This window comes from Capra hircus, chromosome 6 (assembly GCF_001704415.2).
Source record: "Capra hircus breed San Clemente chromosome 6, ASM170441v1, whole genome shotgun sequence".
NCBI lineage: Eukaryota > Metazoa > Chordata > Mammalia > Artiodactyla > Bovidae > Capra > Capra hircus.
Window position 1 is genome coordinate 64,982,816 of NC_030813.1, and position 15,657 is coordinate 64,998,472.

Below are 15,657 nucleotides of genomic sequence, written 5' to 3' on the forward strand. Positions count from 1 at the left end.
ATCTGTTGGTTTCAATACTCATACTGTGGTTAGATAAGATGTTAACATTAGGGCAAGCTGACTGAAAGGAATATAGAAACACTCTCTTCCATTTCGGCAGATTTTCTACAAGTCTAAAGTTATTTGAAACAAAATACTAAAATTATTTCAAAATTAAATAATAACATAAATATGAAATTACCCTTGAAGCAATGGGTTGTCATTATGAACAACTCAAATAACCATCTATGAAAATGGTTATAGCTATATATTCCAGAATAAAATATAGTAGTTTCAAATGATTTTTACTGCCTTTATTGATATTAATATAAATAAGCCTATAAATCAGATTTGATTTAAAGATGAATTTTAAAATAATTTTGTGTTATTTAATTAAAGATTATATGCTTATGGTATACGTACATATTCAGTCATGTCCAGCTCTTTGTGACCCCATGGATTGTAGCCCGCCTAACTCCTCCATCCATGGGATTTTCCAGGCAAGAGTACTGGAGTGGGCTTTCATTTCCTTCTCCAAGGGATCTTCCTGACCCAGGGGTTGAACCTGGGTCTTCCTCATTGGAGGCAGATGCTTTATCATCTGAGCCATGAGGGAAGCAATTAAAGACTGAAAATATGCAAAAAAAAAAGCTACATAAATATGTTGTCTATGGATGGATACATACAGTAATAGTAGATAACATGTTGGGGAAGTATAAACACCAACTTCAGCATAGTTTTTGCATCTGGAAAGAGAGAGAAGAATGTACTAATGAAAAGGACACAAAAGGCTTAAAACCTATCATTATGTATTTATTTTTAAGTTAAAAAAATTGAAACAAGCATTGCAAAATGTTAGGATTTTGCTAGGAGCTGTGTGAAAGGTACATCGATATTGCTCCTTTTATTATTTGCAAAAACTTTATATGTTTGAAAATGTCAAAAGAATAAAAAAATAGCAAAGTATAAGATGAAAAGGATAACAAGAAACTCAGAAAATAAAATAGTATTCTGAAAGATAGCTGTCATGAGTGCCTAAATTCAGCTCATCACATAAAGAGTACAAAGAGCATGGGGATGACCCAGAGAGATGTTATGGGGAGGGAGGTGGGAGGGGGGTTCATGTTTGGAAACACATGTAAGAATTAAAGATTTTAAAATTAAAAAATAAATAAATAAATAAAGTGAAAAAAATAAAAGCAGTAAGACTTGGTAACACTATATATATGTACATAATATAAAGCTAAATATAGCTTTAATATAAAATTTTCCTAAGACTTCAAATCTAAAGAGTTTGAGTATGCTGATAGGTCATATTGAATGACAAGAAGGGCAAATGTGAGATTGTTGAATGAAAAGAGATAAAAATGGCTATCAGGAAGTTTAAAACTTAGAATTAGACCTCATGGAAGAGATAATGAATGGAATGGAAGGGGAAAAAAAAAAACAATCAATGCTATAGTTGCTGCAGAGCAAAAGAATATAGAAGCAAGAACAAAAGAAAAGGAGAAGCAAACAAATGTGGGAGCAAAGGTAAGAGAAACTGAATGCAGAGTATTTAAGGAATTGCACTAAAGCAACCATTTTCAAGTAAAAAGGATAACTGAGCTAAAGATTTGCAATGGAACCGAAAGGGTAACGGAAGAAAGAATACATGCTAAGTTGCTTCAGTCACGTCTAAATCTTTGTAACCCTATGGACTTTAGCTCTCCAGGCTCCTATGTCCATGGGATTCTTTAGCCAGGAATACTGGAGTGGATTATTATGCCCTCCTCCAGGGGATCTTCCCAACCCAGGGATTGAACCTGCATCTCTTAGTCTGCTGTAATGGCAGGCAGGTTCTTTATCCCAAGCACGACCTGGGAAACCCCAGAAAGAATAGGATATTTTAAAAAGTACTTGTTTGGGTTAAGATTTATCTATAAATATTTGCTTCTTGTTTATAGTCCACTTAGTACCAAGTCTTGAGAGAATAACATATTCCTGAAAGAAATTAAGGAAGACCAAAGTATTTTCGAAAGGCTTAAAATTGGCAGTCCTTCCCAAATTGATCTACAGATTCAATGCAACCCTGCAGAAACTCATAGCTATCTTATTTATAGACACTGATAAGCTAATCCTGAAATTCCCATGGAAATGCAAGGGATCCAGAGTAGTCATAAATTCTGGAAAAGGAAGAGCATTTCTGATTCATATTTCCTATTTTCAAAACCTACTAAAAAGTTGGAATAAGCCAGTGTAGTACTGATGTGATAAAACTTAAAGTTTGAGTATATGTAACATGGGTTTGGGTGAACTCCGGAAGTTGGTGATGGACAGGGAGGCCTGGCGTGCTGCGGTTCATGGAGTTGCAAAGAGTCGGACGTGACTGAGCGACTGAATTGACTGACTGACTGATCATTCTGTTGATAAACTTGATGTTGACCTAAAGTAAATTTTCTGCAAAGCAATCAATAAATGTAGCATAATTACAGTGAAAATTCCAGAGACTTTTTTTTAAGTCTTCAAGTATATTTTTTAAAGTGGCAAGAATACAAACCCAATGACAAGCACAAAGCATAAGAAAGGAAAGATATTAAATAAACACTTTCTATTAGTGGTAGCAAATAGACAACAAAAGGTGCTAGTGTTTAACGAGCTTCTCTCATATTTTTTTTTCATTTTTCTTTTCTGACTTTTTAAAACAACTTATAGTCAGATAGTTTAAAGTTTGTCAGTCAAAAGGCATCTAAGTATCTGTGTTGCTCTCTAAGGTTCTGAAAACCAAATGTGTTCCTTAAATCAATATTAATGATAAAAGTTGTTACAAAGGGTGTAAATGAGTTAAATAGAAAAGCATTTCTAAATACAGATCTCATACTTCTGTTGGCATGAAATCTAAAAATCATTTGTTGTTTTTCAGTTACTAAGTTGTGTCTGTCTCTTTGCAACCCCACGAACTGTAGCTTGCCAGGCTTCCCTCTCCTTCACTATCTCCTGGAGTTTGCTCAGATTCATATCCATTGAATCAATGGTTGCATACAACCATCTCATTCTCTGTCATCCCCTTCTCTTCCTGCCTTAAGTCACAAGCATCAGGGTCTCTTCCAATGAGTCGGCTCTTCTCATCAGGTGGCCAAAGTATTGGAACTTCAGCATCAATCCTTGCAATAAATATTCAGAGTTTATTTCCTTTAGGATTGACTGGTTTGAGCTCCTTGCTGTCCAAGGGACTCTCAAGAGTCTTCTCCAACACCACAGTTAGAAAGCATCATTTATTTGGTGCTCATTATTCTTTATAGTCCAACTCTCACATCTATACATGACTACTGGAAAAATCATAGGTTTGACTATATCAACCTTTGTTGGTAGTGATGTCTCTGCTTTCTAATACACTGTGTAGGGTTTGTGATAGCTCTCCTTCCAAGGAGCAAGAACGTTTTAATTTCATGGCTGCAATCACTGTCCACAATGATTTTGGTGCCCAAGAAAAGAAAATCTGTCACTACTTCTATTGTTTCCCCTTCTGTTTCCCATGAAGTGATAGGACTGGATGCCATGATCTTAGTTTTTTTAGTGTTGAGTTTTAACCCAGCTCTTTCACCTTCCTCAAGAGTTTCTTTATTTCCTCTTCACTTTCTGCCATTGGAGTGGTATCATCTGCATAGCGAAGGTTGTTGATATTTCTCCTGGCATTCTTGATTCCAGTTTGTGACTCATCCAGCCCAGCATTTTGCATGATGTAATCTGCAAAGAAGTTAAATAAGCAGAGTGACAATGTACAGCCTTGACATACTCCTTTCCCAATTTGAACCAATTATCACCTCCAACTGCAAATTCTAATACTTGTTTGCCTTATTACTATACAAAGATCATTTGTGCCTGAGACCAAAAGATGACCTTATCTTTAGATAGATAGTACGTAGATAAAATTTTATTCCAAGAAATACCAGAGAAATTCTCACACATCTTTAGTGGTCTAAAATGTTTTCCTAATAATAAAAATGAGGTTTTTCTAGCAGCAGTAACATTGAAGAGTACGAGTTCTGAAAAATATGGTGTACTACCTGAGGTCTAATTTAATATCAAAGTTATACCCAAATTATTAAAATTAGGCATTTTAAACTCAAATCTATGTAATTTTTATTGATATAAAGAAAACAATAACTTTTAAGTGTGTGAATTTTAACTGACTTAAATTGCATTTAATATAAGATAAAATAAGACTTCCAGCAATTTTTGCTTTATGTCCTCAGATATGTTCATATGATGGACCATATCAGAATAAGTGTCTCCCAAATGGCTTAGTGGTAAAGAATCTGCCTGTCAAGCAAGAGAGGCAGGTTAAATCCCTGAGTTAGGAAAATCCCTTGGAGAATGAATGGCAACCTACTTCAGCATTCTTGCCTGGGACACCCCATGGACAGAGGAGCCTGGCGTAGTACAGTACATGGTGTTGCAAAGAGTCTAAACAACTCAGTTGTTGTTTTCAGCTAAACAACAACATATCAGAATAAACATATGAACAAACTCCTAAAAAATTCCCTGTTTTAGCCAACAGAGTAAGAGTATTCACATTTAAACCAATAGAGTTGTGGGCGATTAGAGAGAATGCCTCATCAGTATAAATGTTATTTCCTTGGAAAGCTAGTTAGAGATAAAATGTGACACACAAGATGAATAAAACAGGGGCATAGATTAATCATGAGAAGATATAATTTCCTTAGATTTCATTTGACTTTGGATTAGGAATTAAATTTACCAAGCATTCTAAAATTTGTAAGAAAGGTATCAGTTCAATTCAGTTCAGTCGCTCAGGCATGTCCAACTCTTTGCGACCCCATAAATCGCAGCACGCCAGGCCTCCCTGTCCATCACCAACTCCCGGAGTTCACTCAAACTCATGTCCATCGAGTCGGTGATGCCATCCAGCCATCTCATCCTCTGTCGTCCCCTTCTCCTCCTGCCCCCAATCCCTCCCAGCATCAGAGTTTTTCCAATGAGTCAACTCTTTGCGTGAGGTGGCCAAAGTATTGGAGTTTTAGCTTTAGCATCAGTCCTTCCAAAGAACACCCAGGGCCGATCTCCTTTAGGATGGACTGGTTGGATCTCCTTGCAATCCAAGGGACTCTCGAGAGTCTTCTCCAACACCACAGTTCAAAAGCATCAATTCTTTGGCACTCAGCTTTCTTCACAGTCCAACTCTCACATCCATACATGACCACAGGAAAAACCATGGCCTTGACTAGACGGACTTTTGTTGGCAAAGTAATGTCTCTACTTTTGAATATGCTATCTAGGATGGTCATAACTCTCCTTCCAAGGAGTAAGAATCTTTTAATTTCATGGCTGCAATCACCATCTGCAGTGATTTTCAGGCCCCCAAAAATAAAGTCTAACATTGTTTCCACTGTTTCCCCATCTATTTGCCATGAAGTAATGGAACCAGATGCCATGATCTTCATTTTCTGAATATTGAGCTTTAAGCCAACTTTTTCACTCTCCTCTTTCACTTTCAACAAGAGGCTTTTGAGTTCCTCTTCACTTTCTGCCGTAAGGTTGATGTTATCTGCATATCTGAGGTTATTGATATTTCTCCTGGCAATCTTGATTCCAGCTTGTGCTTCTTCCAGCCCAGCATTTCTCATGGTGTACTCTGCCTAAAAGTTAAATAAGCAGGGTGACATTATACAGCCTAGCTGTACTCCTTTTCCTATTTGGAAAATAGGACCAGTCCGTTGTTCCAGGTCCTGTTCTAACTGTTGCATCCTGACCTGCATATAGGTTTCTCAAGAGGACTGGCATTCCCATCTCTTTCAGAATTTTCCACAGTTTATTGTGATCCACACAGTCAAAAGGCTTTGGCATAGTCAATAAAGCAAAAATAGATGTTTTTTCTGGAACACTCTTGCTTTTTTGATGATCCAGTGGATGTTGGCAATTTGATCTCTGGTTCTGCCTTTTCTAAAACCAGCTTGAACATCTGGAATTTCACAGTTCACATATTGCTAAAGATGGAAATAAATATAATATTGGGAATGCTATTCAATGCCTGTGAAAACTCTTAAAATTGAGTTTTAACTTTCAAGCTCATTGTATGAAAACATAAGGAATGATTTGCAAAAGATTTTTCAAACAAATATGCCAATAATGATTGATTCCATTGCTATCATGTGAGTAATGAAGAGAAGAATGTCTCTTGTCATGTAAACCTCAAGTATTTTGTTGAGTTGCTTGAGGATTTTCAGTGGAAGAAAAAATATTTCAATTTACCACTTTTTTTTTTTTCAGGAAAGAAGTGCATAGATTGTTATTTTTTATTTTTTCTTGTGGTGTAGAAAAAGCAGAAAATTAAAACTATAGGACTGTAACTTTGTTTAGTCAGTCATTTCCCTTCCTTCTCTGTATTATGCAAATATAACACTGTTTCCTAGGTCAGAGTATCTGTATTTTGTATTTTTATCTTTGATTTCTAATATAGCAATAGGTTTCCCTAGCATTTCCTGGCAGGTTCTACCCTGTAATTTTTCTTCCTAATGAGAGAAATGAAATCAATCATTTTTTGATCTGCCAAAGTATCTATCTGTCAAAATTAACAATTTACACTATTTTGAGTAGCGTAAGTCCATCCTTAAGCCATTTTATTTTATGTGTCCCACATCACACACAGATGCATGGATTATTGTGATTTCTGTTTGATTTCTTATATTTTGTGGTTTTCCTGAGACCCTAGCCTCGTATATTTCCTTTATATTATAGCATATGAGTTGTATTAAAATAAAAATAGTACTACTTAGTTATTTTCATGATTTTGCCATGCCTAATATGTCTAATGGCAACCCACTCCAGTACTCTTGCCTGGAAAATCCCATGCACAGAGGAGCCTGGTAGGCTGCGGTCTATGGGGTCACAAAGAGTTGGACACTTTTATCTTCACTTTCACTTTTCACGTTCATGCATTGGAGAAGGAAATGGCAACCAACTCCAGTGTTCTTGCCTGGAGCATCCCAGGGATGGCGGAGCCTGGTGGACTGCCGTCTATGGGGTCGCACAGAGTCGGACACGACTGAAACAACTTAGCAGCAGCAGCAGCGGCAATATGTCTAAAATTTATATAACTACCTATTATAGTCAGAGCATTAGCAAAAACTTCCTTGAATTGTTTTTATTAATTACTTCATATTATAGCAAAAAAAAAAAAAAAAAACCTCCCAGAATTTCTTGTGGTTTGATTTATGCCTTGCTTGTTACCTCTTATTTGTTCTGTCTTGCTCCAGTCATGGTTTTTGACCCAATGGCAATTAAAATCTATTCTCTGCTTTGTCTGATGGTTTTACATTTTAAAGCAGGGCCAGAAACTTTTTTTTATAAAGGGTCATATAATAAATATTTCAGACTTTGTGGACAATGTGATCTCTGTCACAGTTACTCAGCTCTGCTTCTGTAACATGCATGCTGGTATAGACATGATGAAACAAATGAGTGTGGCTATGATTCAAGCAAACAAAACAACATGAAAAGGAGAGAGCCTGATTTTGGACAATGGTCTATAGTATACTGTTTTAAAGCGTTGAAATGGAAAGCAACAAAATTCTGTAAAGCAATTATCTTTCAATTAAAAAATAAATACATTTAAAAAAAGATCTTAATTTTTCTGTGTCATTTTTGAGATGTGGTCAGCTATAAGTAAAGAACTGTCCACACCTTCTCTCAAAAAGAGATCTTTACATCTCTCAAAAATTTTAAATTACTAGAATGTTTTTCTTCATGTAAGATAAAGGCCAGAAGATAATGGTCAGTACTCAAAATGATATTCTGCATTCAAATCTCTTGATCTAGTTTGTAGACCATTGGCATTTGACCCTTGGAATCACAAGATGGGTCCTCTAGCTCAAGGCACCCTTTCTATGTAGGAAGAAGGTGGAAAGGCCAAGGAAATAGGAAAAAAATGCTTGTTTAGCTGAATATCAGAATCTGTAGTTAACAATTTCTGTTTATGTCTTGTAGGCAAGAACTGAATCATATAGCATCTGTAATAACCAAAAAAAGAAACAAAAGTAAAATAAATAAGTTAGTTTACTTATTTTTGTTAAAATAATATTTTGAATCTTTATTTCATATAGAAAAAAAATAGATATGCAGCTAGCAGTGTCACTCTTCTTCCAAAAAAGTAACTCACTTTTCCAAGTCAAATAGCTTAGCATTTTTTGCATTTCTTTCATATTCCCACTGTTTCTAATCAGACCAAACTGCTTTTTCTTAAAGTAGCCTCATTTTCACCTTCTGAGTATACGTGGTATTTAGAGACAACATTTTGTAATATTACCTAGATGAAAATTCCTCTCATTTGTAAGAGGAGATATCTCCTTTACTCTTCATCTACATAACTGATAAAATAATCTACCTACTATTTATTGTGAGGCTTGCCTAGTGGCTCAGTTAGTAAAGAATCCACCTGCCTATACAGAAGAAGAAACACCAGTTCAATCCCTGGGCCAGGATGGATCCCCTGGAGGAGGGCATGGCAACCTACTCCAGTATTCTTGCCTGGAGAATCCCATGGACAGAGGAGTCAGACAGGTTGCAGTCCATAGCGTTGCAAGAGTTGCACATGGCTAAGCCTCTAAACCACCATCACCATTTATGGTTCACCTTCTCTGCCACTGAAATCTGCAAACATGCAGGTAAGATAGAGCAATCTGGAGCCTATTGATGTCATACATGGGATAAGGAGAATATAGCAGAATCGATAGTTTCCCTCTGTAGCCTGAATATGAATCAAATCTAATGAAGAGAAATAGAATTTGAGGTAGCCAATTAAATATTTGTATTCATTTAAGTACTATTTATCCAAAAGTCCCCAAACTTTAAAATTTTGGATTTTAGCCCTACTGGAAGTTACTTGGGAAAGAAGTCAACTTAATTTTACTCTGTACTACTGGATAAAAAATCAGATAAAGTTGGAATGAGGGCCAATTAAACGGACTAGGCAGCACTAGCCAACCAACAGCTAGTCAGTATTTAACACTTCAGATGGCTTCTTGTTGTCTATTTTAAACCTTTTTACATATTTTAAAAAATATATTTTATTAATTTTTATTAGATGCTTCATCCACTTCTCAATGCAAATGGTACTATATTACTAGAACTGAAAACAAGCTACTCACTCCTTTTCTCCCATTATTTAGTTCTCCTTAATGGAAACAAAACATGTCACTATGCCAACAGTGCTTTTTTTTTTTTTTTCCCTACATTATCAGTAATATTTTATATAGGTTCAAGAAAACACAAAGATGTGTATGTATATGTATAATTTTTCCATCTTTGTTTCTAAAATTTTTGCTTACTAAGAAAATCTTCTGCACTGTGGGTTTTTTGTTTATTATTTCATTTTGTTTTGTTTTTTACTTAAAAACATACTCACAGTTGGGTTCTTTATTAATTCATGAAGACTTTCCTTACTTTTGGGCTTCTCAGGTTGCGCTAGTGGTAAAGAACCCACTTACCAATACAGGAGACATAAGAGATGCAAGTTCTGCCCCGGGTCAGGAAGATCCCCTGATGGAGGGCATGGCAACTCACTCCAGTATTCTTGTCTGGAGAATCCCATGGACAGAGGAGCCTGGTGGGCTGAAGTCCATAGAATTGCAAAGAGTCGGACACTACTGAAGCAACTTAGCACGCATGTTCCTTACTTTGGCATAGCATATAATGTGGTTTACATGATTTATTAAATTAGTCTCATGAAATATTACTATAATTATTAATATATAATTCCACACAAAAGTAAATGTATTTTTAAGATAAATTTCTAGAAATGGAATTGCCAGGTGAGAGAATATTTTATTTGCAAGTTTAATAGATGCTACATATTTGTTGTTGTTTTTATCATTGAGACTGTACCAGTTTGTTCTCTTAACTACAATAGTGGCATTTATTTCTCATGTTCAGGGGCAGAAGCTCAGAGGCCTCCTCCACATGGTTAGACCATAGTGAGGGGTGGTAGTAGTTGGCAGAAATGACTCTAGTCCTTCTAAACTTAGATGAGGCAGAAACCAGCATGAGTTGTACATTTGCAGTTTTAGCCACTGAAGAGTCAGTTTATCCAAAAAGTCCAGAAACTCATTCAATATCCACATGGAAGAGGGCTTGCAGCTGGAACTTTTATGAGCCCTGATTTTTAATAGACATTAACTCAGCTAACAAGTAGGGATAGATGAATGTCATGTTCTCACAACTAAGATTCACAGTTCTCTGAAGGTTAGAGCAGGTAAAGTAATAGAGACGGTTAGACAAAAAAGTGTACTTTTCAATATTCATTAAAATGGAGAGAGCAGACCAAAAAAAAAAAAAAAAAAAAAAAAAAAAAACCACCTCTTTCCTTCTAGACCAAATCTTTACACCAGAAAATGTGGTGTCAGCAGACTTGAAACATTAATCTTATTGTACATTTCCATCAGAGTTCTTGAATGATCAGGTATATTGTTAGTGAGCAGTTATATTTTGAAAAGAATATTTTGTTCTGAGTCCTAACAGTGTGCTTAAAATTTTCAGTAAACCGTGTTGTAAACAGATGTGCTGTCACCTAGGCTTTGCTCTTCTGTTTACAGTACACAGCACAAACAGAGCAGGCTGAGCATAATTTTCAGGGCCCTAAGAGTTTGGAAATGTTAAAGGAGGATTCATTTCAACTTAAAATCACAAGTTGCATTAGCCTCTAACAAGAGTCAGTATGTCCTTTGAAACTTTGAGGCCAGTCTTTGACTTCTCCTCTCTAGTTAAGTGATAGATGGCATCTTCTTCTAATAAAAGCCTGTCTTGTCTACACTCCAAACCTCTGATTAAAAGTGTAGTCACCTTCATTGTGTATCTCAGCTAGATCTTCTGGATAACTTGCTGTAACTTTTATATTAGCACTTGCTACTTCACTTTGGAGCTTCCCAGATGGCACTAGTGGTAAAAAAAAAAAACAAAACAAAACAAAAAAAAAAAAAACCACCTGCCAATACAGGAGACATAAGAGATGTGGGTTCAACCCCTGGGTTGGGAAGATCCCTTGGAGGAGGTATGGAAATGCATTCCAGTATTCTTGCCTGGAGAATCCCATGGATAGAGGAGTCTGGCAGGCTATAATTCAAATGGTCACAAAGAGTCAGGCACGACTTAAGTGACTTACAACACACACTTCACTTTGCATTTTTATATTATAGAAAAGGCTTCTTTCCTTATACCTCACGAATAAACCTCTGCTAGCTTCATACTTTCCTTCTGCAGATTCCTCAGCCTTCATGGAAATGAAGAATCAGGGCCTTGGTCTGGATTAGGCCTTGGCTTAATGAATGTTGTGGGCTCCCTGGTGGCTCAGACAGTAAAGTGTCTGCCTGCAATGCAGGAGACCCGGGTTCAATCCCAGGGTCAGGAAGATCCCCTGGAGAAGGAAATGGCAACCCACTCCAGTACTCTTGCCTGGAAAATTCCATGGAGAGAGGAGCCTGGTAGGCTACAGCCCACGGGGTCTCAGAGAGTCAGACACGACTGAGTGACTTCCCTAAGGAATGCTGTGGCCGGTTTGATATTCTGTACAGACCACTAAAACTTTCTCCATAGTAGCAAGTCTGCTGGCTTTCTTATCATTTGCATGCTCACTAGAGTAGCCCTTTTAATTTCCCTTAGAACTCCTTGCATTCACAACTTCACTGTTTGCAGCAAGAGGCCTAGCTTTCAGCCTATCTTGACTTTCAGCATGCCTTCCTCACTAAATAATCATTTCTAGCTTTTAATTTAAAATTAGATACAAGCAAATCTTCCTTTCACTTGTACACTTAAGAGGCCATTATAGGTTATTTAGTGGCAAAATTTCAATACAATTGTGTCTCATGAAATAGGTTGGCCCAAGGTGAGGGAGAGAGATGGGGGAACAGTCAGTCAGTGGAGAAGTCCCCACACACACAGCATTTACTAGTTAAGTTCACAGTCTAAAATGAGTATGATTCCTGGTGCCCCAAAACAATGACAGAAGTAACATCAAAGATCACTGAGCACAGATCATCACAAGAAACATAATAATAATGAAGAGTCTACTATGGAGAACAGTGTGAAGATTCCTTAAAAAACTGGAAATAGAACTGCCATACAACCCAGCAATGCCACTGCTGGGCATACACACCAAAGAAACCAAAATTGAAAGAGACATGTGTATCCTAATATTCATCGCAGCACTGTTTATAATAGCCAGGACATGGAAGCAACCTAGATGCCCATCAGCAGATGAATGGATAAGAAAGCTGGGGTACATATACACAATGGAGTATTACTCAGCCATTAAGAAGAATACATTTGAATCAGTTCTAATGAGATGGACGAAATTGGAGCCTATTATACACAGTGAAGTAAGCCAGAAAGAAAAACACCAATACAGTATACTAATGCATATATATGGAATTTAGAAAGATGGTAACAATAACCCTGTATGCAAGACAGCAGAAAAGACACAGAGGTATATAATAGTCTTTTGGACTCTGTGGGACAGGGTGAGGGTAGGATGATTTGGGAGAATGGCATTGAAATATCTATATTATCATATGTGAAATGAATCGCCAGTCCAGGTTTGATTCATGATACAGGATGCTCGGGGCTGGTGCACTGGGGATGACCCAGAGGGATGGTATGGGGAGGGAGGTGGGAGGGGGTTTCAGGATGGAGAACACGTGTACACCCGTGTTGGATTCATGTCAATGTATGGCAAAACTAATACAATATTGTAAAGTAAGTAGCCTCCAATTAAAATAAATAAATTTATATTAAAAAATTAAATATTTTGAGAATTACCAAAATGTGACACAGAGACACTAAATGAGCAAATGCTGGAAAAATGGTACCAATAGATTTTCTTGATGGAAGGCTGTCACAAAACTTCAATTTGTTAAAAACAAAAACAGAATATCAATGAAGATCAATAAAGCAAAAGACATTAAAATGAAATATGCCTATAGTGACAGTGCTTGCTGTTTGGGACATGAATTAACTGGAAGTGGCATGGGGAGCTTATTGAGATAATAGCAATATTCTCTATTCTAAGTATTAATTACACAAATATATATATGTCAAAACTCATTTGTATAATAACTGTGCTTTTAATCATATAAATTTATACTTCAGTGAGGTAGAGTGAGTGAGAGAGGCAGACACAGAGAGGGAGAGAGAGACCTTCTGCCTCTCACTCTAGTTTTATCACTTTGTGAGTATGTGTTATATGGAGCTGTAGCAGTATATCACTACCATGCAAGGAGTGAGCTAATGCTCTAAGGAGAGCTAGAAAAACTAAATACATAAACAAACGAAAGGAACATGGACTTTGGTTGACATTATTTTGATGTTTAACCAATCTTAAAGCTGAAGAATTCTGTAACTAATTATGTGAACTTCTTTCATTGTATGAGTTGAGTTTTGTTTTCATCTCTTAGATCTGAAAGTATGCTAAGTGACAAGTTTTAAAATATGATGGAACATATATGTATATGTAATAACCATATTTATCTACTGCTTACATAAACATAAAATGAACCACATAAAATGAAAATATTTCAGTTTTAATTTACAGACTCGAATTCAGTACAGCTTAACATTCAAGGACCATACTTCATTTTTTGCTTCTATACCAAAAATGCAACTATCAAACAATTTTCCTGATGCCTTTAACTAGTTATAAAAAACATATGGGTAACTATTATCATGTACGTTAATGTCTCTGAACTATCTTTCTGATGTAGGATACTTAAGGAACTAGAAGTTTAAAGCTCTCCAAAATAAATGCTTTATATAGATATAGAGCACAGTGGATAGTGTCTCCTGATAGCATGGTCTCCTGGCATGGTCTGAAAAGCTAGGGTGTTATAAAGAGGGTACCATCTGTTTTCTCTTTTTAGTTTCTAAATGAATTTGAAAAGATGTTTGATGACAAAATATGATCTTTGATAATAAATAAATAAATAGGAAAACATAATGCTTCTAGACAGAATATGACAAAAATATAAGTGAAATCTTTCTCTCTCAAAATACTGCCAAGAGCAAAGATTTTATATCGGGGTAGGGAGGTATACATTGATGCTATTCCGCTTGATAGGTGGGGAGACAATGTTAAGAGTTAAAGTAAACAAATCTGACTTCCTGCAAATGCATAAAATATTTTAGAATAATAATGTCCTTAACCAATTCTAAATCTTAATATTAGCAGAAGTTCACATGCTGTTTTACATTGTATTTCATCTACCTTGATTCACAATATTATAACTTTTTGATATAAGCAAAAATGTTTATTTAAATGGGCTAAGTCAAGAGAAACCAGATGATGCTGTGTGGCAAATTGGCCCATTGTTGTTCCAAAATTTATAAAGCATTATTTGTATTTTCTATGAATATTGATACCCCTTATGACTTTACCTGTGTAACATAACAAGAATACGGTCATGTCCACAGTTATGGCCTATAGTTATACCCCATAGTTATGGGGCTTCCCGGGTGATGCTAGTGGTAGAGAACCTACCTGCCAATCCAGGAGACATAAGAGACATTGGCTGGATCCCTAGGTTGGGGAATATCCCCTGGAGAAGGGCATGGAAACCCACTCCAGTATTGCCTGGATAATCCCATGGACAGAGGAGCCTGGAGGGCTACAGTCCATGGGGTTGCAAAGAGTTGGACAAGACTAAAGCAACTTAGCACACACCCATGGTTATGGGCAAAACTTCAGCCATTGTTTTTGCATGGCACAGTTTAATGCATACCAGCAGTGACAGGCATGCTCTCTCCTTATGGATGTCACACTGGATGTCCCTACTTACCCCCAATGAAAAGTACTACCCGACTTCCCAACCAGACCAATTACCCTCCATAACCTGCCAAGGTTATCACCCTCCATAACTCTTTTTATTTTCTTATTTCACCTTTTAACTTTCTACAAAATCTACATCCTCTAGTGTTTATTAATAATAGTGTATTACCCATACTGTCATTCAAGCTCTACAAAGGCAGGGTTTTGTCTGTTTTGTTTCCTGAATTATCCCAAACACCTTGAACAGTACCTGACACATATTGCTCTATAAAAAATACTCATCCAATGTTGAATAACTGTGGTAAATTCTGAAAGAGATGGGAATACCAGACCACCTGACCTGCCTCTTGAGAAATCTGTATGCAGGTCAGGAAGCAACAGTTACAACTAGACATGGAACAACAGACTGGTTCCAAATAGGGAAAGGAGTACATCAAGGGTGTATAATGTCACCCTGCTTATTTAACTTCTATGCAGAATACATCATGAGAAATGCTGGGCTGGAGGAAGCACAAGCTGGAATCAAGATTGCTGGGAGAAATATCAATAACCTCAGATATGCAGATGATACCACCCTTACGGCAGAAAGTGAAGAAGAACTAAAAAGCCTCTTGATGAAAGTGAAAGAGGAGAGTGAAAAAGTTGGCTTAAAGCTCAACATTCAGAAAACTAAGACCTGGTCCCATCACTTCATGGCAGATAGATGGGGAAACAGTAGAAACAGGGGCTGACTTTATTTTTCTGGGCTCCAAAATCACTGCAGATGGTGATTGCAGCCATGAAATTAAAAGACACTTACTCCTCGGAAGGAAAGTTATGACCAACCTAGACAGCATATTAAAAAACAGAGACATTACTTTGCCAATAAA